We start from the raw sequence: 27,120 nt of genomic DNA on the forward strand, positions 1-27,120 counted from the left end.
AATAATTCAATGCTATATTGGTACATTTGGTCTTAATTTTCTGGATTTGGACAATAATAGTTACATTGACTTGAATCTTTAGTGTCTCAGTAAATAGTCAAACGATTTTATTTTCTCTTTGCCTCACCTCCTCCCCATGTCAGAGTAGACTTTTATGCCTAAAATTGAACTTCAGGCTCAATTTGAGTAAGTTACTGATGTCTCTTGTGCTTCCACAGTGAATTTCAGATTGTAAATAATTCCTGGGTAAAGGGTGATTAGGAAGGAATCTCTCCCCACTTCTCCTGGCACCACAGAATTGTATTAAGGAAAATAATTAAGGTACTTTTCAGACATCCTCGGGCACAGGATGTCAGGTTGATCCATCATGTGCCTGTTTTATACTGATAAAGACAGATCCTATTTCAACAAAAGGCTGTCTACCCAAAGTATTAACCCAACTTTTCTTGTTCCAGTCACTATTTTGGTTCCAATTTTTAGCATTTACAGGTTTCCTTAATAGGTGACAGAATTCTCTTTGTTAAATTTTTGTGTATGTGGGTTTCATTGGCAAGGCCACCATTTGTTGCCCATTCTTAATTGCCATTGAACTAAGTGGCTTGCAAGGTCATTTCAGAAGATGTTTGCTAGTCTCTTACATTGCTGTAGTCATATGTAGAGCTGACCAGTTAAGGATGGCAGATTTTCTTCATAAAGGATATTAGTGAACCAGATTGGTTTTAATGAATTGAATGAATAGATTCACAGTCACCCATAACAAGATTAGTTTTTGATTCCAGATGTTTGTATTAATTGAATTCAAGATCCACCAGCTGTCATAGTGGGATTTGAAGACATGTACACAAAGCAGTGGCCTGAGCCTCTGGTTTACTAGTCTGACGATATTACCTATATACCACCATCTTTTCCTTTTGGCAGGCACCGATTTGAATAGTTAAGTGCCATTTACGGTTTTACTGTAACAGAACTATTGACAATAGTAGCTCAAAACAAGAAATGTATGAAACTGTAAAATTTAGCTCATGCTTTGTTTCTAACTTTAAAGTTAAATCTTAATGAATTTCCACCAGCTTAGGAACTGAGCCACATAGATTTACAAGTTCTCAGCTTTGATTCCTGGGTCTGGATTTTGGGAACAATTAGATCGTCATTTCTTGATAGTGCAGTTCCAACGTCTGATTGAATCCATATATTCATGTTATTTCTACTCCTTTGGAGGGAAGCAGGTGAGAGTCAGGGCCACCTCATACAGATCCTAAGGTGGGAACAGAGGCAGGTAGCTTCTGTGGATGGCAGTTTAGAAAACCCATCTTTGTTGGCTGCTGTGAATTTATGCAGCCATCCTGATCAATTCCTGTCTTAAAAATAGCTCTTTGCCCTTGCACTCCCCAGTATTTAAACGCATAAAAATGTAAACACAGTCTCCAACTTAAGATAAACGAAACACCACTTTAAAAATGTGATACATTATAAATATGTAATAAACAACAAAACAAGGCTTACATCCACTCATTCCCGACCCCCCCCACCCCATACACAAACACACACACACACATTTATACAATTTTAACCCATTCGAACATTTTACATTTGGACCAGTGTATCCGCATTATATTACCTTCTGCTTTAACGTGCACAGTCTTTACATTAAATGGTTGTATCCATCTGAATAGTTTTGTGTTCTGATTTTTAACTTTTCAATGAAGGCTAATGGCTTTTGATCAGAATAAATTAGTGTTTCCAAGCTTCCGCTTCAGATATAGATTTCAAAGTGCTGAAGAGCGAACAACAATTCTAACATCTCTTTTTCTGTGATAGTGTACAACTTCTGATACTGGTTTAATTTCTTAGAGAAGTTCACTGCTTGCTTCTCTCTTCCTGACTCGTTATCCTGTAACAAGATAGCACCCAAATAATTAGCATCAGTTGCCATTTTGAAAGGTCTGGAAATATCAGGAGCAGCCAACTCTCATTTAATAAGATTTTCTTCAGCTTCATAATGCTTGCCGTTCTGCTGACCATACTACATTTGCTCATTTTCTTTAACAAATTTTTCACAGTACAGCTATTGTATTGAAATTACACGCAAATTTCTGATAAAATCCACACCTTCCTAAAAACCCTATGATTTCTGATTTGGTTTTATGAACAGAGAATTATATCAAAACTTTCATTTTTCACTGTCCTTGGCAATAGCTGTCCTTGTCCAATCACATGTCCCAAAAATATCACTCTCTTGTTTTCACAAATTCACTTTTTGTTCATCATTAAACTAGCCATATGTAATTGCTTAAACAGGCCTTCGACATGTCTTACATACTCTTCTGAAGTTTTACTATAAACTTCGTCTAAACACACAAACATGCTATGAACTCTAGCTATGACTTGATTGACAAGCCTCTGGAATGTGGCTGGGATGTTCATTAATCAAAATGGCATATCCTGATGTTGGTGCAATCCATTTGGCAGAAATTCTTTAGCTCTTGATCTTATTGGCACTTGCCAGCACCCCTTCTGTATACCTCTCTTAGGTTGGCAGTTCCTCATTTCTTTCTATCAATGCAATCTTCCAGTCATGGAATTGAGTACAAATCTGCTTTCATGACCATATTCACTTTTGTACAATCTAATCAAAGCCTAGTTGATCCATCCAGTTTAGGAACCAATGATTGGTGAACTCCAGCTGGTTTGACTAGGTTTGCCCAAATGGTTCTGTAGCATTTTCTGAATTTTTGTTTCTACTTGAGTTTGTTTTTCTGGGTTGAACAGATAAGGATGTTGTTTTATCAGTCCTGACTCTCCTACATCCACATCATGTCAAGCTAATGTAGTACATTTCAGGTGTACTTCTACAGATTATTTCACACATTCTCAGTAGTCTTACAAGATCCATGTCCTGTCTCTAAATATGAGTGCACAGTGTCAAACTGACCCAGTATTTCCATGTTAGCTAGTCGAATTGGACTGTGAAGTTCATTTTGATCAGCATCTGACATCTCTCCTACCTCATTATCTCCATCATATTCTATTACTTATGCCACTTGATACAATTGGTTCTCCTTATCCACTTCCCTACAATAATACCTTTACAGCATGTTTATTCAATATAACTAATTTTTCTTCCTACGATCAGGAGCATTTTTCAGAAAAATCACTTTACTAACGCTTTTAGCTGCTTTATATGGACCACTGACTTCCAGTTTCAGAGGTTCGTCTTGTAATGGCACCAGTACCAATATTTTATCTCCCACCTGAAACACTCCAGTTGATGGAAGCTTATTTACCCATTCTTTGGTTTTCACCTGTAACTTTTAAATGTTCTTGTACAACCTTACACATTCCTGTGAGTATTTCTAGAAACATGGACACTCGATGTAACATTGAAGACTCATCTTTCTCATTCCAGAACTTCTCCTTAATGGGTTATAATAGGCCCCTAATCTCATGACCATAAAACAATTCAAATGGGCTAAATCCGGTAGATTCATTTGGAGAATCTCTGGTAGCAAATAATAAAAAGTCTAATGCTTTGTCCCAATCCTATGAGTAATCATGACAATATTCCTTAATCATAGTTTTGAGAGTTTTATGATGTTCTCTAAAGTTTCCTGTGTTAGTGCTTGACTTCAGTTGTTTTATCCCCAAACTGCTGATAATTGCTTGGAAAACTTTAGACATGAATCCCTTCACCCTCAGCTTCAGTTGAGCTGTCTTTGCTAACTTACTTAACTCTGGATCTCCTGACTGAGCTTCAGTTAATGAAGACATGCCTTACATCACTTTTGAACTTTCCTCATTCTTAAGTAAGAGTTTGAATTGTTCTAGTGTTGACTTGCGTATTACTATGAGTTCTGATGATGGACTTTGTTTAGCTTGATCATTACATGCGATGGAAATATAACCAGAATCTGGCCCTGCATCTGTTCCATTTCTTTAGTCTCAGCTGGACTTCCTGTGATTATATGAAAAACTATGATTTTCACTTCTGCCAAGTAATGCCCTAGAAGTAAATTACTCTATCCATAGGTAATTTCTTTACTATCCCAACTACCATTAATCCAAGCAAGTCACTCCAATTGCCTCCACCTATCCCATTTACCAATGCTTTGACTTTTAATTAACTCTCTGGAGACAAAACTAAATTATTCTCCAGTTACTACTTCTTCAGTTTGAGTAGCTCTTTAGAATAGTTATGTGCTTGGATCCTTCCTTTGAAGGAAAAAGGGTGATCTTCCCTTGAGATAAAAACTGTTCACCATCTCTCATCTACCCTATGAATGCCTTATACTCTCATAGCACTGACTGGTCCAGTCTCTTAGTTGCAGTTAAAACTGTAATCTGATCTGTGGCCTTTTCTTTCTGGGTTTCCTTTTCAAACTAAGTCTTATAAACTCCAGTAAGTCCTCTGGGTTTCTCTTTCAACTTGCAGCATTTCAAACAAATGTATCTGTTCTTGATACAACAAAAACACCTTGACTTCCAATTTTCACTTCCATCTCAGTACTTCCTTTTCTGACCTGGTAGGAGTCCTTGGGCCATTCCAAACCTTGGTTACTTGCCTTCCTTTTACATTCCCAGTTTCTTTCCCCTTATAATATATGAAATTGATGGAAAAAAGGCTTGCTTAGTTTTATGGATTAACTCGTAATCGTCAGCCATTATTGCCACCTTTCTAGCAGCTGCAACCATTTGGCCCTTAACAAGCGTTCTTATTACAGAAGGTGGTGAGTTTTTAAATTCCTCGAAGAGAATAAAGTCTCTAAGAGCATCGCACATGATTTCACTTTCTAATGCTCTTATCCATTTATCAAAATTACTTTGCTTAATCCTTTCAGATTATATAGGCTTGCCTAGGCTTCTTCCTTAAATTCTGGAACCTTTGCCTATATGCCTCAGGCATCACCTTGAATGCACCCAATGTAGTTTTCTTCAGTGCATCATCATTATCCCTGACAATGAAACATAAATTTTCTGTGCTTTACTTGTCAACCTACTGTACATGGACAATGTCAAATCCTCTTAGCCATTTTCTGAAATGACATGAAGAATGCCATCACATACTTTTCCTCACATTTCAGTAAGGCCTGTACAAACTTAAATATTTCCTTACTAGACTTCCAATTAAGACTCCGATGCTCTGCACCAGAGCCTGATCAGCATCTAACATCTCCTGTTTCAACTGTGCCATTGTTGGGTTACAATCATGTTCTTTCTTATAGCTTTTCCTTCGCAATTCTAATTCTGTCATTTCCATTTTCAGCTTTCTTAATTCCAACTCCCATTTGTTACCTTTTTCTGCCTTGTTCTTCATGTTTCTGTGCCATCTCTAGTATTTTCATTCTGTCCTCATGAACCAGCCATTTCATCTGTAAGTTAATATCGCCCAATTCTGACATTTCACGATCTGAAGTACTTGGTCCTTTTTGTATTTCCTTTAAATCCAAGTGCTACCTTGTATCTCAATTATCTCTGCCTTTTTAGCTTGGTTAGGTAGTGTTGTCTCCAGTTTACCTGCCAAGTCAACTGACCTTGGTTTTGAAATTGCCTTTAAGTCTGTCAGTGACAATTCTGCTACCTGCAGGAAATCTTTTGTTTCAAATGCTACACCTTAAGTGCAGTACAGAACCTGGGAGTTTTCCATCACCTGCATTATTTACCGAACCACTCTCAAACCATATTTGCCTTGATTTCCAATCCAATCCAATTAAAATCCAGTCCATATCCCAGGCCACGAGCCCCTAAACTTTTTGACTCACTGTGGGGTAGCACACCATAAATTGAACTTCACTATTCCCAGAGTCGTACCAAATATTAACTTTTGTTAAGGTATGCACTGTACCCCAATTTACCTGACTTTCGGGCCATGGCTGATAGAAAGCACAGGCCAGGTTTCTGTACGAAACCAGAATTATTATTTATTATATATAGACTATAACTCAAGTAAATGTATAAAAAACTTGCATGTAACAGTACTTACTGAAACTCTGATCCCTTTATAAATTCCCCTTATGCACACAAACAAATGGGGAAAATACATTTTTGGTGGAGGTTGGAAAAATGGAAAGCCAGTTCAGTGATCTTGGCCTCCCAAATCGGATATTGAGATGATCCTGCTTCAGCTAGCCAGGCCGTTAGTGATCAGTTATCTTTGCCTGGAAGTTTCCACAGACTTGTAATAAGAACAGCTGATTCACTTGGAGACGTATCTCTGATTTAATGTCACAGCTTTCAGCAACAGCTCCAGAAAAGGTAACTAGTTTTCTTCAAGTTTAAACTAAGTGTTTTACTGTAGAGAACAGGCAGCTTTTGGTGTGTTTTTCTATGTGTCTGTGTGACTCACTGCCAGTTCCAACCTGCTTCATTAGCTAAAAACCGAACAGCTTCACATGTAAATGCCTGTAAACAACTCCTTGGCTCCTGGTTGTCTGCATATTACAGGAATTTATAGCCAAAGAAAATAGAGTTCACGATAGGTAAAATTATGCAGCCGTCCTGGTAAGTCCCGTGTTTTTTAAACACAGTTCATTTCTCCTTGCAATCAACAGATTTTAAAAACACAAAAATAAAAACACACCATTCCTGCAATGGGAATAATATGAGGAAGGTGGCATTGAGGTAGACAATTTGACATGATCTTGTTGAATGGTATCTGAAAGATCTTACTCTAGCTGCTATTTCACATAATTTACATATTTGGTATGCCAATTCCTTACTGTGCTCGAATCATTTATTGCCACTGTCCTTGGGTGGAGTCCTGTCTCAGTTAACTGCAGGTGTGTGAAATTGAAATATTTGTTCTCAAGCATCCAGTCAAACTGTTCAGGTAATTATTTGGCAGCTGCATTTTTTATGGACAAAGGTAGCTTTGAATTCTCTGTAGTTTGATGAAGTATAGATTCAATTTTTGTTATTAAGGGATATCTTTAAAGAAATTGAAACTGTAATTTGTGCAGCATTAGTTAAAGGTTGCACTTAGTTTAATGCCAGCAGAGTGTCTTTGTGAAAGTGTATTAATATCAGAAGTAAAGGAATCATGTTTAAGAATGAATAATTGTAAGGTATTGGTTTATACCACTGATTATCCACTGTCTTCTAAGATGAAAATTGTGAGTCAGAGGACCATTCCATGGATTTGAATGCCTAATTTATGATGACAGTCTCCTACAGCAGTGAATAAGTGCTGCAAAGGTGCTGTCTTTAACCTAAAGCAGTAAAATTAATTTCTTGGGTGATAGTAAATATAGCATAGTATATAGTACAAGGGGGAAGTTTTCCCAGTGCCTGAGTTCACCATTTATCTCTTAAAACAAAATTCGTGATGTTGCACACTCATGGGATGTGGATGTCACTGGCTAGAATGTTGGTCATTTATGTCATTGTCAGTCAGATTTGCCAATGTAACAATATGGTTCCATTTCAAAAGACCTTAAAAAAGAAGCATGTTAGGAGACCAAAAGGTTAACTGAGGAGAAATGGAAAGGAAAATTGGCTATGTGTAACAGGTGGTTAACTTGCTACTGTTCACTTTGTGCTTGAGACTTATGTAGAATTTCAGATAGGAGCTTACTACTGTTGATACAATGAATTTGTAATCTTGGGCAAACTATTAACAATAGATGCCTTTGAATACTATGACTTTAATACAATGTACTGAAAAAATTATAATTTATTAAGTGTGTTTTTTATAATAATAGGTACATTTTCAATTTTCAATTGTGTTTTTGTAGAATATTTTACTGACCTGAGGGGCCGGAGTGAGGATGATCCAGCCCTTCACTGGGAATTTTATGGAAGCTCTGCATGTGGTGAGTACGAAAATTTTATAGCTATTATAACTAAAGAATAAGAAACAAAAGGCACATTGGCTCATTTAAGCCCATTCTCTACATCAGTCATAAAAAAAGAATGCCCAGTTTTGGAGCCTACTCGTTTCACATTATGAAATTTTGAGATTTGAGGTCTATTGTCAACAAATTGAGCTAGATAACAATCCAGTTGAATGCACTTAGGATACATATTTGTTATAATCCAACATTACTATGACCTGGATTTTCTACTTCGTGTTAGTTCACAATTGGTATTACCCTGTCTAAAATAAACACTGGCATTAGAATGAAACTGATTGCAAAACCTAGTCTAATGTACATCATTTTATTCAAATTTTATTGCTTGTACGCAGCTAACCCCTGGTAAATGATTGTTACAGAAGTCTGAAAATCTAGTACTACACATTATACAAGTAACATTAAGCAAAGTTAATTGCACTTCACAACTGATTTAGTTTATTTGAGCAACTCAGTAAACCGTACAAGGCATGCCCATTGAAACCAAAATGCATTAAACATAATATGCAAAAAGTGGCAGCCGGGTGCGTCCATCAATGGGCCTGCTGTGGGACTGGCTCTGGGCCCCTGGACCTATCAGACAGTGCAAATCCATACACCTGAGACAGAATATCTTGCAGCGAGAGGTACATGATACTTCAGAGCTATCCCCATCTGGGGACTCAGCTACAAGAAATATGTTTATTATACCATTCTGTCTGTTATGGACCAGTTAGGTGGCGGCTGCATGAGGAGCTTGTCATTTTGAACTACTATTTGCAATAAAAGAAACATTATTTTTAGATACGCTAATGATGTGATAAGTTTGATGCATGAATTTAGTTGAGGGACTTTTATGCTATCTGTTAACAGTATGCTGTCATCCATTAAAGGCAATGTTGACCAGGAAACATTCACTTAGGGGAGGGCTTCCAGGTCTATGCCCTCCTGCTTAATATCATTACTCCCATTCTGTCTCCCTAAGACCAGTCAACTATTACTGTCCTATACTATACTGTTCTAGTGGCTACACATCTTTGGTGAGTGATTTCATACAAATGTAAGAACAATGAGTAGGAGTAGGCTAATCACCCCCTTGAGCCTGCTCTACCAGTCCACAAGCTCATGGTTGATCTGATTATAACCTCAAATCCTGATAATTTTTCATCCTCTTGCTTAACAAGAATCTATCCATCTTTGCCCTAAAATATCCAAGGTCTCTGCTTCCATCACCTCTTCCGAAAGAGAGTCCCAAAGACTTATAGCCCTCTGAGAAAAGTATTTTTTCTAAACACCAGCGGATGCAACTCTAGCCTGTCCAGTCTTTTCCAGTGAGACCATTCCCACCCCCAATCACGTCCTGTACGCCCATTCCGGGTATTAGCCTAGTAAAAAGTCTCTGAACTGCTCCAATGCATCACTCTATAAGGTGACCAAATGCGTGCACGTACTACAGATGTGGTCTCACCTGTGCTCTCTATATCATCCCTACTTTTATATTTAGTTCACCTTACAATAAATGTTAAGATTCTATTAATTTTCCTGATAACTTGCTGAACTTGCATGCTAATGTTTTATGATTCATGCACAAAGACGCTCGGATCCTTATCTATCGCAGAACTCTGCAGACTCTTACCATTTAGATAATACACTTTTTTTTTTACTCTTCCTGTATTTTTTTCAACCCTATTAGGGTAGCTGCTATCTGGTGGCACCTTTACTATGAAATTGTGAATTAATTCTCTCTGATTACAAAATAGCAGGGGTAATATATTTTCTCTGGTCAGGTCCAGAATATGCAGAGAATTTGATCTTTGAGATTTTGCTTCTTAATTTGTTGACTAGCTCCTCATACTGACAATAAAGAACGTCCTTCTTTGTCCTGCCAGTGTCCTTTGTGCCTACATAGATTACAGCAATTAGATCTTACCCCTCTCATTGCACATTCCTGTCCAGTAGTCAGAAGATTTCCTGAACCCTGGTACTGGGTCGGCAATAGAGCCTTCTCGACTCATACTCTTTGATGCAGGAAATAGTGTAAATCTCTTCACAATACTGTCCCCTACTACCACTACATTCCTTCTTACACTGCCTGTTGAAGGGCTTCCTGTACCATGTCTTCATGATTTAAGAATAATACAGCCCTTTGGCCCACCAAGGCAGCAACTACACATGATGCCTTTCTAAACTAAAAACCTTTTGTCTCTACACTGTCTGTATTCCTCTAGTCCGTGGCTATTCATATATCTTTCAAGATGTCTTTAAACAATGCTGTTATATCTGCCTTCACCACCTCCTCTGGCAGTGCGCTTAGCATCCTCTGTGTTTAAACAAAAAATGTTTCTCACATCTCCTTTAAACTTACCCCTTTTTAACCTTAAATCTATGTCCCCTAGTAATTGACATTTCTACTCTGGGAAAAAGACTTATGAGTATCCATTCTATCTGTGTCTCTCATACTTTTGTAAACATTTATCAGGCCGTCGCTCATCCTTCAATGTTCAAGTGAAAACAAACCAAGTTTCTCCAATCTCTCTCATAGCTAATACACTCCAAACCAGACAACGTCTTGGTAAACTGTTACTGCAACTCTCCAACACCTTAAACATCTTTCTGGTAGTCTGGCCACCCGAACTGTACAAAATATTCCCAATGTTGCCTAACCAAAGTTTTATACAGCTGCAACATGACTTGCCAATTTTTATACTCTGCCCAACCAATGAAGGCAAGCATGCCATATGCATTCTTGACCACTTTATCCACTTATGTTGCCATTTTCCGATAACTTTGGACCTGTACATCTAGATCCCTCTGTATGTTGATGCTACTAAGAGTTCTACCATTTGCTGTATACCCATCTCCTGCATTAGATCCTCTAAAATGCATCACCTTACATTTGTCTGGATTAAACTCCATCTGCCATTTCTCCTCTCCATCCTATCTATATCCTGCTGTATCCTTTCGCAATCGTCCTTACTGCCTATAGCTCCTACAATCTTCATGTCATCCACATACTTAGTAATCAGGCCACCTATATTCTCCTCCAAATTATTTATATATATTACAAAAACAGAGGTGCCAGCACTGATCCCTGCAGTATACCACTGGGCACAGATCTCCAATCTGAAAAACACCCTTCCACCGCTACTCTCCATCTTTTATGGCTGAGCCAATTCTGTATCCATCTTAGCAGCTCACTGTGGATCCCATATTCTTCATCTTTTGCATCATCTTTCCATGAGGGACCTTGTCAAAGACCTTGCTAAAGTCGATATATCTACCGCCCTGCCCTCATCAATCATCTTGTGTCACTTACCCAAAAAACTCCAGTTTGTGTCAAAGTTTATAAGACACAGCCTTTCCTGCACAAAGCCATGCTGTCTATCACTAATACCTCCATAGTTTTCCAATTGTGATAAACAAATTAGTCAGCCTCTCGCCCCTGAAGACCTGACTCCCATCTAAACAAACTGAAAGAAACTCAAAACGTGTTGGACATACGCAAAGTATGAAGATTTTCCACTCCCAACTTTTAGATTCCTTTACCTGCCTCACTTACAATCACACTTTCCTGTTGATGGACACTGTCCAAATCAGATGAACCAACCCAAGAAGTGTGATTACCTCCAGGTAACTTCCCCAACCTGTTGCATTGCAGTGTCTATAATTCACCCTCTTGTTGATAAACTCTGAGCTGAAACTGGTCAAACTTCAAACTGTTTGCCATAGATGTGTTTGGTCTGGAGCAAACTGACATCCCGGAACTCTTACATTTTATAACTGTGACATGTCACTGTCCTGCCACCCTTACTGTTTTAATCAATTTTTAAATTTTATTATTTACTTATTTATGTTACTTTTTGTATAATTTATTAGCTTCATAACCAATTTGTATACTATGTTAAACGTAAGAATAGAAAAGACCCTAACTTCTCAACCAAAATTCATCAAACTCTATTGCACTGAGGACCAATTCCAGTCAGCCACAGTGAATTTATCTTTATCTTTAACTGTTTATTGTAAGAACCTCATCTCATCGCACCTTTTAGGTGACGCTGATTGCTTATCCCGGGTCCTCATACTCGCATCTGTTCCAGTATCATGATGGATACAAATGCTAACATTTCCTCACTATGCACTCTCTCCCCAACAAGAAGAAATTATGAGTGTCACCTCAGATGAGCTTAGCTTCCCTCATTCATCGAGAGTGCCTATCCTGACTATAGAAATTGCAGACTTAGAGAAGACCATTGGCTTTTTCACCTCTAAGTTTCACTCACATCTTTGCATGACTTTCCCATGTGTGAGGCTCATAGGGTCATAGTCTCTGGTTCTATATTCTGCTGATGAATTCATGAGACAAATTGTGTGTCCCTGAATGGAACATTCGGAGCTTTCGTTCCACTGTCCAAATGCTAGCTCCATGGTTCTCAGAGGTACGTATTGCTAATGCAGTGAAACATTGAAAGGTGCCCTGAAAGACTGCATCTCCTTGTAATGAGGAAGGATTCTACACTGTTTTCACTTTAGACAACCATGCAGACTGTTAGTGGGAAATTAGATTACATGAAACTTTAGAACAATATAAGTGCATGTATATTTAGTTGTGTGAGATTTATTTGTATCAGTCAAACACCTGTGGCACCAAGGGGCCGTCAACAGGATTTCTTTCGCCTACCACTACGTTCGCCTGATATTTGAGGTTGTGGTGGAGGAGGTCTGCTGACTGGCACACCCTGGTGATTGTGAAAACTTCTGGAAGACATCTTCTTTGGCCTCAGGCCTTAGAGGGTCCTAAGCTTGTGAGAGTCTTCTTAATAGATACAAGTGTACTGTCCTTTGCTTGATCTGCTGCAGACAAAGGTGTCACTGCAGACATAATATGGATGGGCAGGACACCACTGGAATGTCCTGACATAAAACTCCTAGGTTGCTTGTCTGTCTTTCCTGCTCCTTGTGAGTGCTTGTCGGCATCACTCTGTCTCCTTGAGAAGGGGCACCTGGAGTGAGGTTATGATGCCTTGTTCCCCCTCTTGGCTTACTACTGATGCTGAGCACCCATGACTAGAGCAATAGAATGCAGATACAGCACATACTGTGTAGCCAATGAGCAGCCTCCTAGACTTGCATCTCTAAGGTGGCTGCTTTCCATGAAGGCATCCAAGCACTTTCATGCTAGAGCCACCAGAGTAATCAGAAGCTGGATGGAATCCCCAATTTTCCCTCCAGTCAAGTGAGTACTCTTGCATCTCTGCCTGAGGTTTTCTTACCTGTTTCTGAAGATTGAACCTGTCGGCCATTGCCAAGTATTGAGGAATATCTTTTGCATGAGGCTGACCAGGTAGCTGGTCTCTGGCCGTCCAGAGAACTCGGGTGATTTTATTCCCCCACTAGCTGTGGACATGTATCTGTGATATGCTCACTGGACTATGTTCCCAAGCCTACTGTAGCTGTGGATCCACCACTGTGACTGTCTCTGTACTGGTGGAGATTGAAGATGAATTCTTTGCCGAAGGGCTCCCTGTGGTACCCTGGCCCTATCCTCAATGGAGGTGGTGCTGGATATCTGCTTTGCACATTTCATTTCAATGTCTGTTGACTGTTTATAGCTGTGGAAGTGAAGATTAAGAATTAATCAGTGAAGAAGCACAATCCATATGTAGAGGAATGTATGAGAATGGCTGCACCTCTGAGAAGAACAGACAATAGTGGTGCATACTAGCTTCTGTCAATCCAGTCTCTCCATCAGGTTAGGACTGATATTGAGCTTCATCATCAGTTGGACCACACCTTCCTTGAATATGGTGAGGATCCAGAGATCAGGTGGTCCTCTGCCAATCAGAGTCGTCTCCTTCCTGTGTGCACGACCACGACCTGCACAGAGAGAACAAGAATGTTGAGTTTGATGGCAGTGGATACATGAGCATGATAAGCATGCATAATCCTGCCAGGTGATGAGACTGCCCCAATGAATAGAAAGCACACTGCAAAGGCAATGTTGGATTGTCAGAGTAAGGTGGGCGTGTGCCCTTCTGTGTACACCATGTGTTGGTGAAGTAGGTATGTCTATGTGATGTAGCTGTATTTGGATTTTAAATTAGAGACAGATGGATTTTAGTCACTTCTATGAATGGTGTTTTAAAAAAAATGTCAGAAATCTTTAGAAGCAGTGACCCAAATACAATATTTCCAAGGAGGCATCTAACTGTATTCAAGTGCAGGCAGTATACCCATGATATTAATGGATCAAACGTTTATACTGCTGAGTTTAGAAACTAAACTGAGACTACTAATTCCATTTTTGACTATAATTCAGAAGGGAAGACAGACTTTTTTTGCCTAGGCAGGGGAATCCAGCTTTAGTTCAGGGGAACCAGCCACCCTAGCTATAATTTTGTTAGTTCATGGAGCTTCCAAGTTGAGAGTGCTTGTGTAGAAATCTTTGAGCTTGTGGAACTGAGAAAGTTTAGGCCATCAGAATTGCAAGTGGTTCAAGCAAGCAAACTCAAGTCATAAAATTGTCTCAGCATTCCAAGGAAAAGAAATTGGAAACACTCAATTAATTAAAACAATTTGAAGAGTTGAGATAGGAGTGCTATTTCTGTGGAATTGAGTATCTAAAAGGATAGTATTGGGAACTAGGTTGATATTTCGATTTGCTTCTTTTGTTAAGATCTTTCTAACTGTATTAGATATATAGTTAAGTTTATTATGCAAAATGAAAAAATGTTCTGGTGTCAAACAACATCTGCAACCTTGGGTGGCAGTGTCTCCGTGATTACCCACTACATTAAAAACTGCAAAAATCAGCATGTAATCTATCAAGTCAGTGCTGTAGCTATATTTGAACAGCTTGGCTAGGGATATGGCAAGTTCTGAAGTGCAGAATATTATCAGAATGTTGCAATATCCACTGCCTTCAACTGTTTATTCATGTCAAGTGTAGTGAACCGAATTCACTAAGACTAGCACGTGTGATGTTGGGGACCTCTGGAGGAAGCCAAGATAGAGCATTCACTTGGCACATCTGGCTGAAGGGTGTTCTGAATGCTTCAACGTTATCTTTTGCATTGATGGGGTGGGTTCTTCCCTCATTGAGGTTGGAGATATTTGTGGAGCCTCCTCTCCAGTGAGGTTTTTTTTATTGTCCTCCACTATTCACAATCGGCTGTAGCAGGACTGCAGAGCTTGGATCTGATCTTTTGGTTTGTGGGATCACTTTGTCTATCTGTCGCTTGCTATTTATGCTGCTTCAACACTTCTATCAAATCTCTTAATTTTTCTAAAGAGAACAACGGTAGCTTCTTCAAGAAAATCCCCTAACTGAACTCCTTCATCCCTGGAATCATTCTCAAAATCTATTCTGCACACTTTCTAAAGTGTTCATATTCTACCAAAGGTGCCCAGAATTGAACACTGTTCCTGTTAAGGCTATACAAATATTTCATAAAGCTAATCATAACTTCCTTGCTTTTGTACTGTGTGCCTCTATTTATAAAACCCAGATTATCATATTCCTTTTTAATATCTTTTTCAATCTAAACTGCCACCTTCAGTGATTTGTACACACATACCCCAGGTGATTCATGTTATTAGTAATAATAATTAATTGTGATTTGTTGTTACAACCTAAATCCTTTGCTACATTTCTTTGCATTGTTTTATCAACTTATATTTGTTTGCAATATCCAGATAATTAATATATATTAGAATTACCAATGACCCCTCTGATACTTCACTCAGCAACCCTCTTTGAACTATTGGCGCCAATGTTGTCACAGCTAATCTTAATTTTGTATGTCAACCAAATTGATGTAGTTAGCAACAGGGGGACCAAGTACTCAATCCTGAGGAACTCTTCTTAACACTAATTCCCATTTTGACATTAACTTTCTAACATGCTCTACTTTCTTTTTAGTGAGCTACCTATCCAATCCCATTGCTTTAATAAGGATTTCAGTAGCTTTTACACCACTAAAAAGTAATGCAATCTTTTGAAAACAAATCCGACGAACTATGTCATAAGAGATGAGAGAAAGACCTAAGAGCGGCTACCCTGAATTGCCTTCTAAATTGCATTCATTCGTTAACTCAGGAAATAATATTTGGCTATTCAAATAATTATGGAGTTTTGTGGGTTACTTGTAAAGCCTCTTGTATATAATTGTCTTGACATAATAATTTTATTGAACTTTTCAGAACAGGACATGGAAACTTCTTGTAACATTTTGGCAAACCCTCCTGGCCTTGATGAAGAGGAAGATGATGATACCAATTATTTTGCATTTGAGTTTTCAGACAAACCTCTTCTTACATGTTACAATATACAAGCTTGCCTTTCTCATGGGTAAGAGTGGAATTCTAATTCAACATAATTCAGAATATAATGTTGGGGATTTAATCCATTGACATGTCAAATTTGGTGTACTTTGGATTTAAGCATTGATCTTTCGTCATTGGGACAGTTCTGAAAGGGTGGACAAGCCTGCTTAGGTTTAGGATTTGTTGGGGATGTACATCCTGGGATAGGTAAGCACCAGGGTTTCCATGTACTCTTTCTGACCCACCAGGAACCCTTAAAAGATGAAATAAAAACTTTCCACCTTGAGGCCAGGATCCAGCCTATCATAGGCTATATTTTAAAAAAAATAGAAAATAGGAGCAGCATTAAGCCATTCAGCCCTTTGAGCCTACACCACTATTAATATGATCATGGCTTTCATCTAACTGAGTACCTTGTTCCCACTTTCTCCCCATACCCTTTGATCTCTTTAGCCCCTAAGAATTATATCTAATTCCTTCTTGAAAACACTTAATGTTTTGACCTCAACTGCTCTGGCAGAGAATTCCACAGGTTCATGACTCTGGATGAAGAAATTTCTCCTCATCTGAGTCCTAAATGGTGTACCAAATATCCTTAGACTTTGACCCCTGATTTTGGACTCTATGGTCATCAGGAACATTTTGTATTTATCCTGTCTAGTCCTGCTGCAATTTTATACGTTTCTATGAGATCCTCCCTATTTCTTCTGAACTCCAGTAGATATAGCTTTATTTATCCATTCTCTCATCATGCATCAGTCCTGCCATCCTAAGGAATCATACAGTGAAACCTTTGTTACACTTTCACAGCCAGAACATCCTTTATCAGATAATGAGATCAAACTGCGCACAATACTCGAAATGTAGTTTCACCAAGACCACGTAACATTGCAACAAATCTTCCATTCTCCTCTACTCAAATCCTCTTGCTATGAAGGCCACCATACCATTTGCCTTCTTGACCACCTGCTGCACCTGTATGCTTACTTTCACTGACTGAGGTACATGGACACCCAGGTCTCACAGCAGCTACCTCTTTCCCAATTTATCACCATTTAGATAATAATGTGCCTTCCTGTTTTTGGTACCAACATGGGTAGCTTCATATTTATCCACATTATTCTTTATCTGTCTTGCATTTGCCTACTAACTCAACTTGTCCAAATCCTACTGAAGCATCTCTGCATCATCCCACCCAGTTGTCTAATTGAATACTGTAGGTTTTAATTGAGATTGCATTTAAAATGTTGTGTGTGATCACAACTACATTGTTGGGATACAACTTTGTCAGTTAAATCAGTTCCCACTACTCTACTGGAAGCACCTTTCACTTGCCTGAATTCAGGTGTTAAAACGAGAGGAAAGGAATGTGTAGTGAACAAAGGAGATGCGCACTTTATTCTGACTTCCCCCTCTACCATCTAATACCCTGCCTGCACCATTTCTGCTAAATTTGGGGAGGCCGGGGCTGGGGGATAAAACTTGCCTTCTTATTTGGTTTCTCCGTACAGTCTCTGACTACAGTTTTCTGAATAGGATTGTTAGAGTAAAAATACTGCATGTTGTTGTATCGGCTGTGTAACAAAATGATCATTTTGTGAATTCAGAAACAGACTTTGTTTGTTTGATTAACCTGTTTTTACCATGGGTTTAAAAATTGCACTGCCGCATCTCGGGAACATATCAAAACATTGCATATTTCTAGATCATGATTTACCATCCATTACTTTAGTCCATTACATTGCTGAATATAATTCAAGGGGTAACTAAGAGGAACTTCCAAAAATACGTCTTCTTGTTGATTTGTAAGATAAATGAAAGTTAAATTGTTTACATATAATTTAGTGTTAATTCTATGGAATGGCACTGTAGAGTTTTGGACCATTTGATATGGCTATCCTGCACAGTTGTAAATTATACTTTATTCAGTATTTGTTTTTGTTTGTACAGCCCTTGCAATTGGCTAGTGTTAGCCGAAGTTCTTCGAAGACTGAAAATGTCAGTCAGGATTTTCCAATCTCGCTTTCCTCACTTTGAAATAGCTACCATTACAGAGGTAGAATTTTACAAACAGGTGTCCACAAGCCAGGTCCATTTCCAACTTGGGAACCTTCAGTTCTGCTCCCTTGATGGCAGGATGTCTCTGGAACTGGTACGATGTGTGCCTGAGTTGTTGGACCTCCTTGGTTCTACGGTGGAACTATTAACTGAAGACTGTGAGAAAGTTATTACATTCACGAGGTGAACGAAAATCATGACTGATCGACAAACTATTCCCATTTTGAATAATAAGGAATGAGTTGAATGGGTACTAGCAGGTGTGTACAGTAAGCCAGCCACTACTTCTGTTGTTTCAAATCAGGCATGGACCAGCCACCCAAACAGAACAGAAAAAAAAGGTCAATTCTGACCTTTTAGTGCAACAGAATAAGGATTGCTGGGATGTTTAAAGGAAGTGTTAAAAATACTTTAACTAGGTTCATTAAAATATTTTCTACCCAACTAATTATGTTGAGTGCACCTAAGTTTGTGATCCACTAACCATGAAAAACAATTAGTACTGGATTAACCGATATCTTGTGAAATAATCAATATTTATTCCTGTTCCCAAGTTTTGGTTATCATTTATCCTTTATTCGCTTTTTAAATAAAGTATATAACTTCCTTTCTACCCAATTCACTCACTATCTTACACAACACTAGTTTCCGTTGAGAGCAAAGGCTGGTGGTCTATTCACAGGCATTTAAGAACTGAATTTTCAGACAGTTGCAAAGAGACAGCAGAAAAATCTAATGAAGAAGTGTATTTCTGATTTCTGCTCCCACTCTTCTTCATGGACTCTTCAAGTAGATGCCTTGATTAAATGATAGCTCTGCATATTAATGAATCTGAGATCAGGCATTCGGCAGAGTATAGATTAAACTTGTGTCCAAACTTTACAACACAATGCGCTCTTCTGTGTTAAAAGAAACACAGTTGTGCATGTGTACCTTTTTTAAAAAATAATTTGTATCTGACTTGCATACTAAGAGAACAAAATGGTATTGATTTTCATTAACTATGAATTCGGTAACATTTTTTCAAGATCAAGAAACAGGAATTCACCAGAATTATATCACCAGTGCCTGAAAGATCTGAGACATAAATATCTAAATGGAAACGCTTCAGTGTGTTAACTGAACACACATTCATTCCTAAGTTTGGCATTTCACACTGACAGAGGATATTTTAATAAACTTGTTCACAAAGTAAACAGTTTATCTCAAGCGATATCTAGAAATTGGATCCAGAATGTGTATCCTATAAGTAGGAATTCCAACTTTTCTGTCATATTTGTAAGTTTTGTTGGTGCTTATATTTTCATGATCAAAATTTATTTTCCAGTTTAAAACCAATCAAATTAGGTTGGTTACATGAAAATTGAATACTGGTATGCATGATGTTAATTGAAGTAAAAGCCAAATGGAGGTTTTGTTGGATACAGATAAATTTGAGCCCACATTACACATTTATACTACTCTCTGTGATGATGCACTTTACTTTGAATGCTTGTTGAGTTGCACTTATCACTGACTTGCTGTCCTGCTGGAGTAACATAAATTTAATTCAAAGCCACAACAAGATAGGGGACCTAATGACATGTGCAAGACATGAAAGCACTTACATTAAGTAAAGTAATACAAACAAGAAATGTGCAGTTCAGATTCTAAACTACTAATATTGATCTTCACTCCTTCAGCTATATTGCAAAGACAACCTAGGGTGACATATATTCAATTTTTGCCACATAAATTGGGATTTTGAGCCAGAATCTAAAAGCTTTATTTTGAACCTGCCCATCAACCAAACCTCAATTTAAATTGCGCATCAGAAGAGAATAATCTGAATCCAAAGGGTACTCGTGCTGTTTTCACATTAATATGAAGCAGTTGGGATGTGCAAATCTTCAGAAATGGCATTTTAACTCAGGAGTCAGATTGAAATGAGGTAACCTAACTGCCTGGGCTTCATGTCAAATGTTGGGTAACTCCAACTCAGAGTAAAATCAGATTTAAAGAATTATCTCTCTGACCACTGGATTCTTCTGACTGTATGTTCCCAAAATTTAATTTAAGTGAGCATGGCTTTGTTCACTCATGCTGGCTATGAAGTGTTCCTTTACTATGGCATATTGCGTTCAGTAGGTGTAATGAGATTGTAAATATTGGGCATTCATTTTGCCAACTTTAAATGCTCAGAAGTTCCATTTGCAGTTCTGCACCATTATTACCTCAGCTCTGTTACATGTTTGACAATGGTGTAGCACATTTCTTGGAAAAAGATATCAACTGTGTAGCATATTGCATGATTTTGCAGTTCGCTGTTAGTAGCAAACTTAGCTAAAAATATATAGCCTTGCACTGCTGCTCAGTACAGTTGTTTTTTTAAGATTCTGTGCAGGTGAAGATACACCATGCAGACAGGGAACATGTTCTGAGATGCAACAGTCCCTCAACAGATATACAATCAAGCAATATAAGTCTTTGCCTTCTTATATCACTGTACAGTATAATCTTATTTAATCTCATCCTTTTGTAGAAGCCAAATGATTGTAACATACTGTTTATACTAATCCTGAAGGTGGTGTTGTGGGTCAAATTAATATTATGCAAAAACCCAACCCAACTTGCAGTCATTTTCCACTGCCTGAAACTTGAATGAAAGTACCATGAGTGTTTCTGTTCCTTTGTGGGTCAAAACGTGTGAAGTTTTTCCTTAAACATTATTCTGCTGAATTGCTGAGTCACAAATGGACAGCTTCCATACTAAGGACAGCACTCTCCCAAAATCCCCCAGTGTTAATAATGTGATCACATGCCACTAACTTCTGCATCTCAGAACATGTGCCCTATCAGACATTGGCATGTGGCAAATACTAAGAGAATGAAGATCTCCATGAAACACAATGAGCTCTCCATTGTACTTGCAAGAGTACAACTTTACAACCCCAGCTCTCTTAGTACCATCCATGAATTAGAAGAGCAAGTACCATATTCCCAACCTGGGACAGGTTACCACATCTGCCACCATATTTGTTCCTCACATGTCCACCACAGTACAATATTGGCCAAGAACTCCGGTTGTTCCTCTTCCTACACCACCTTTGGAATATTTAGCAATTAAAACCCTTTACCAAATGAGTGTTGTTGACATTCCATTTGCCAAAGATCTCTTCCCCCCAACTGTGTAGAATTGATGCATGAGCAAATCTTTCTTGTCTTAATGAAGAACACTAGATCCACAAAATTTCCTCACCTAGCATTTTGAACATCGATTGGCTTCATATTCCTAATCTACATTTGAGCAGTAAAGGAAGAGAACTGCTTCCCCCTTAAGGATTATTCTGGTCTCTCTCAAACTTCCACTCCTCTCTACCCAAAATAAGCAATGCCTTGGCCAACAACCTACTTTCCTGCCTCTCTGCTTTCTATTCTATTTTTTCTGTCTCCTTAACAACTATCTGTTCACTTCCTCACCTCCTCTCTCCTGTTTCTTCTACATTTTCTCTGCATTTTATTTCTGTAACCCACACTTCTCCCTCCACCCTGTCTGTCAACCTACCCCTCACCACCTTCCCTATTTTGGGTTCAGTTATTTCTTTGTCTTTATTGTAAACCCTTTAATCCTCAGGGGAAGGCAGTTGACTAATGAGGGAACTCCAATAGGAGGGAGGAAGATGATGGAGTATCCATTGTCTACCCAAGGCCATTGAATTCTGTGAACAGCAAGAAAATGGAAGAGGGCTTTCCTGCCCAGTGACCAATTAAGGGCATCTTACCACTGCCACTGGTGTTTTACTAAACAAACTCTCTGGGCTCAGAAACGTGGACCTTCGTGATCAGACACACTGTAGCTCAAAAAGGGGTCTCCAGCAGTAGCCACCACCCCCAGTGACGCTACTTGGACTAAAGAGCTTCTGACCTTCTGATGGGAGCCCCAGCAGCAGCTTATTTGCTGCCTGATTCATAGAATCTGGTCCCATTCTAAAACCATCACTGCCAAACAAATTTCAGCCTCTTGAGTACACTGCTATTTCCTAACTCTGCTGCGGGCATGGTGTATAGAAATGTTCCCAATGCGAAGTACTGAACACATCATTTTTTTCCTGTAGGTGGTGCTATAATATTTACAGTATATGATTCATTATGTACAGTGGTCCTCAACTAATGTCATGCAGGAGCCCAACTTCATTAGCAGTGAACTATTTCTTTCCTTTGCCTGAAACTTAAATGAAAATAACTTGAGTGTTTAATTCCACAAATCAGTGGTGCCATTTACCCATTTGATACTAAATCCTACCTTCAGTCAGAGCCGGATTTGATATGAGTATTTTGTTACAAATGATAGTTTATTTAAGAGAAGTTTAAGCAAATATTTGTGCTTTTATTTTGAGAACTATGAAACTAAGTTGCTCCATGAGCTTTTGAATATACATAAGCACAAAAAAAGCACATTGCTCATTTTGACCGAATCACTAAGCAAAGGAAGAAAACCCTGTTGTTGGAGAAAAAAAGTAATTTAGTCTTTAATTCACAGTTTTCTTGTAAATTACATGATGTGAAGAATGCCTATGCTTGGTTTTATTTAGCTGAGAATATTTTTACTGTTTGGTGTTGGGGTTCAGTTTCAGTAATTCTGAATGGTTCACTGTTTTCTACTATACAATCAGAAAGTCAAAAGATGTAAGATTAGCACACAGTGTTCAACCCCCAGCTCCAACAGCCAGAAAAATTGACCTGGGGTAAGCACCAACACTAAACAGTCTTTAAGTATTGCCCACCTTGTTAAGTTTCAACCAACAGTGAAAATAATTTAAACAAAAGCCTGGCTCATTAGCAATAATTTTGCTTTAAACTTGGAATATATGTCAAATCTTAGATTTGACCACATAATCTAAACTTGAACTGTGCAGTACTAAGGAGGTGTTGCTTTGTTATAAGTGATGCATTTCAACTGTATTAAACTGGGCTGCATTTGCCTTTTGAGGTTATAGGGCACATCATTAAACTAGTTGGCAAAGAGTAGGTGTCTTGGCAATACTGATTTCAGATGTTTGGTCAGGTTTTTTTTAAACTTAATTCTAAATAAAATAAGCGACAAACAACTTTCAGTGCAAAATTTAAACAGTATGTTCATGTCAGAAATGTAGTTTTAATCAGCGAAGAAACATATAGTATTGTCAGTAAGTAATAAATGTAAATGCCTTTACAGAGTAGTTTGAAAAGGGTTTGAGATACACCAATAGCTACTATTTAGCACATCTTCTCCAGTCCATACTCTGCTACTAATGCATTTAATTTGGCCATCTATACATGATACAGGAAACTGAAAGTACTCAGTGCGTTCTCACACCAAACAAGAAAAGGGATTGTATGTGGCACACCAAGACTGTTATATGCCAAAATTCACATTTCTAGACTTCATTGGGTTTAGCCCTAAATTTGAAATTCATTTATCAATGCAGCTTTTCAGAATTAAATTAGTTCACCAAAATCAGCAGGCTTTTGTAAATTGTTAAATAAATAAAATGATAAGTAATAAACTTAACTAAGTTAGAAAGCAATTACATTAGACAATACAATAGAGCAACCACAATGGTGCCTTTCTCAATCTATTACAAACTGTTAATAAAATCACAGTTATTAAATAAAAATGTTTTAAGGCTCAGTCTGCCTGCCAATCAGCATCTAAAAGAGATAATACTAGGTTAATATTTCAGGGATGAAGGATCACATCTAATTTTTTTTACCTTTTAAACAGGTCCTTTCTCTGCTTTTGATCAAGTTGCAGAATTCCAGCATTTTCTGTGTTTGTTCAGCTTTAGCAAATCCCTTTTTATTTCTACTGTAAGCAATCAGTTTGAAGATTTTAAATTAAGGGGATTACTTCTGCCTACTACTTGTGTTGATATAAATTCATTCTAAATTTACCCATTGATACCGTTTTTTTTGTAATTTGACCAAGTGTTTGTTGTCACCTGGGAGTTCAAGGTCTGCTGTAATCTCAGTTTACGTCCCAGCATTCCTTCAAAGTAATGGCATTTCTATTCAATAAAACAATTAACTCAACCATGTGGAGATCAAATTCTGCTAGTTAACTGGATATGTTTTTATTGTAAAATCTCCAGTGAGGTAGCTGAATTTTGGTGCTGCAACTCTGCAAAGCATCTGTTGCAATGTATAGATAGAAGTATTTACCTGTTGCAAACTGCTGCAGTTATCTAAAATAAACTTCTGACAAACCAGATAAGGCTACACCTTCATGTACAAATCCTTCTTGAAAGTTTATAAGACTGTTCTATGTATATTTGTACAGTGTTTGATATTGCTAAAATGGAGTTGGAACCCTGTTGGTTAACTCTTAGTTTATATAAAGACGTCTACATTGTTTTGCTGGAAAGTAAACCAGCATTGATGGGTTTTTTGAATTCTTCATGTTTATACATTTGTTGTTTATATACACCAGAGTTTTTTTTCTGTTGAAAAAGTAAATTATTTAGTTGACGGCATATTTTCATTTTGAAGATTTAACAAATGTATTGTGTTGGTAATATAAACAATGAGGAACTTAGATGAATGTCTGTAGATTGGACTCTTCAGATTTATTTGTAAGGAGCGGATAGAGAGAACGCCTTGATGTTTTGTTTACAATAAGTTGGAATCTGGAATGAGTCAAACATCCATTTATACAGCTATCTGAAGTCAACTCCCATTAAACTTATTTGGATTCTTACCTTTTGATTCAGAGTTCATTTACTGTCATTTATTAACTTCTACGCTTTCTATTTAAAGAAATGTTTGCTAAAACCAAGTGTTTTGTCTATTCCTCATTAATAAGGTTCATGAAATGTTAAGGTCAAGGGCTTTCATAAACCATATTCATTTAGTGTATGGTAAATGCAATGGTACATAAGCATACACTTGCTTACAACTACGTCAGGCTTCGATAACTAGGAACCCTAATGAGTGACAATTCCAAGCTCAATGTTCAGGTTGAATGAAAGTTAAATCCAAATTTTTATGATGACTAGTTGCTTTTTATACTTTTTTCTATATTATCCCCTGCAAATGTCTTCTCGGCATGTCTTCATATCACATAGTTATGCTACAAGTTTTTAAAAAAAAACTCATCTCAAAGGAAATTAATAGACCTTATTATTAAATGTACAAACAGGGCTAATACTAGCCTAATCTGCCACCATTGATTTTAATGGGTGGAAAGTAAAATAATGCTGGTCTAAACCTGTGCTCTTCTTATTTGGTAGATTAGGCTAAAATTGCCATACTGCAGGTGTTATTCCAGAAAGCCAGCTGGCAAAGGAAAGAAGTGAAACCAGTCTTTATACACTTACAGAATTGCACGTTAAGATGCAACTTCTAACCCAACAAAGATTATTTTTAATCTATGTCTATTTACCCGGACTCAAATGAAATGACGACAGTTACTATCCACTGCCTGTAAACAATTATGTACAATATACAACTAACACTAAATTGTTTGTGAACAAGTTCTATTGCCATTGAGAGAACAAGATAAGTATAACTACTGTAGTCATTACATGTTTTCCATTATATTTATTGCTGAACAATGTAATTCTGTGTTTTTTTTTATTATATAAGTTATCCTCAACCCAATCTAATTCTTTCACAAAGTTTAATTTAAAAAGGGCATCAAAATTCTAGTGTGTAATACTTGTATTTTCAACACTAAGAGTTGCTATTTTGGGTGCAAAATTGTGTCCGACCTGTATAAACATTTATTATTAACATGGACACTGGAGTGTGTAGAATAGACAGATTGTGAGACAAAAATAAAAATTGCTGGAAAAACTCAGCAGGCCTGGCAGCATCTGTGGACAGAAACCAGAGTTAATGTTTCGGGTCAAGTGACCCTTCCTCAGAAGTGATGGTCGCTAGGCAAATGTTGGTTTATATGCAGAAGATAGTGTGGGGGAAGGGAATAAGGAATAAACGATATGTGGGAATAGAGTCCAAAGAGAGAGAAGAGCAGTTGGACAGACAAAGTGGATAATGATCTGGCTGTGAGAGTGAATAGCTATAAATGGGGACTGATACTGGCTAACAATGGGTGGTGTGTAATAGCAGACTATATGATGACAAGGCCTGGAGTGTGGGGGGGTTAGTGCAAGGACACTGGAGAGCTCGTGTCCTAAAGTTATTGAACTCAATATGGAGTCTGGAACGCTGCAGGGTCTCCAAGCTGAAAATGAGGTGCTGTCCTTTCAGCTTTCATTTAACTTTGCTGGAGCATTGCAGTAAGCCTGAGACAGAGATGTTGGCCAGAGAGCAGGGCGGTGTGTTGAAGTGGCAGGCAACTGGAAGTTCATAGAACATAGAACATTACAGCGCAGTACAGGCCCTTCGGCCCTCAATGTTGCGCCGACCTGTGAAACCAATCTGAAGCCCATCTAACCTAAACTATTCCATTATCATCCATATGTTTATCCAATGACCATTTAAATGCCCTTAAAGTTGGCGAGTCTACTATTTTTGCAGGCAGGGCATTCCACGCCCTTACTACTCTCTGAGTAAAGAACCTACCTCTGACATCTGTCCTATATCTATCACCCCTCAATTTAAAGCTATATCCCCTCGTGCTAGCCATCAGCATCCGAGGAAAAAGGCTCCCACTGTCCACCCTATCTAATCCTCTGATCATCTTGTATGTCTCTATCAAGTCACCTCTTAACCTTCTTCTCTCTAACGAAAACAGCCTCAAGACCCTCAGCCTTTCCTCATAAGACCTTCCCTCCATACCAGGCAACATCCTGGTAAATCTCCTCTGCACCCTTTCCAATGCTTCCACATCCTTCCTATAATGCGGTGACCAGAACTGTACGCAATACTCCAAGTGCGGCCGTACATGACCTCATGGCTCCGAAACTCAATCCCTCTACCAATAAAACCTAACATA

General features: G+C 38.1%; 1 long non-coding RNA gene across 1 annotated transcript; it reads left to right on the forward strand.

Moving 5' to 3' along the window:
• The first annotated feature begins 7,717 nt into the window (after window positions 1–7,717).
• On the forward strand, window positions 7,718–24,918 carry LOC125484825. Its single transcript, XR_007263648.1, has 3 exons — window positions 7,718–7,805; window positions 16,023–16,170; window positions 18,096–24,918. It is a non-coding gene; the product is annotated as an uncharacterized LOC125484825 (long non-coding RNA).
• The last annotated feature ends 2,202 nt before the right edge of the window (window positions 24,919–27,120 follow it).

The sequence above is a fragment of the Rhincodon typus genome, chromosome 14 (assembly GCF_021869965.1).
Source record: "Rhincodon typus isolate 14 chromosome 14, sRhiTyp1.1, whole genome shotgun sequence".
Classification (NCBI taxonomy): domain Eukaryota; kingdom Metazoa; phylum Chordata; class Chondrichthyes; order Orectolobiformes; family Rhincodontidae; genus Rhincodon; species Rhincodon typus.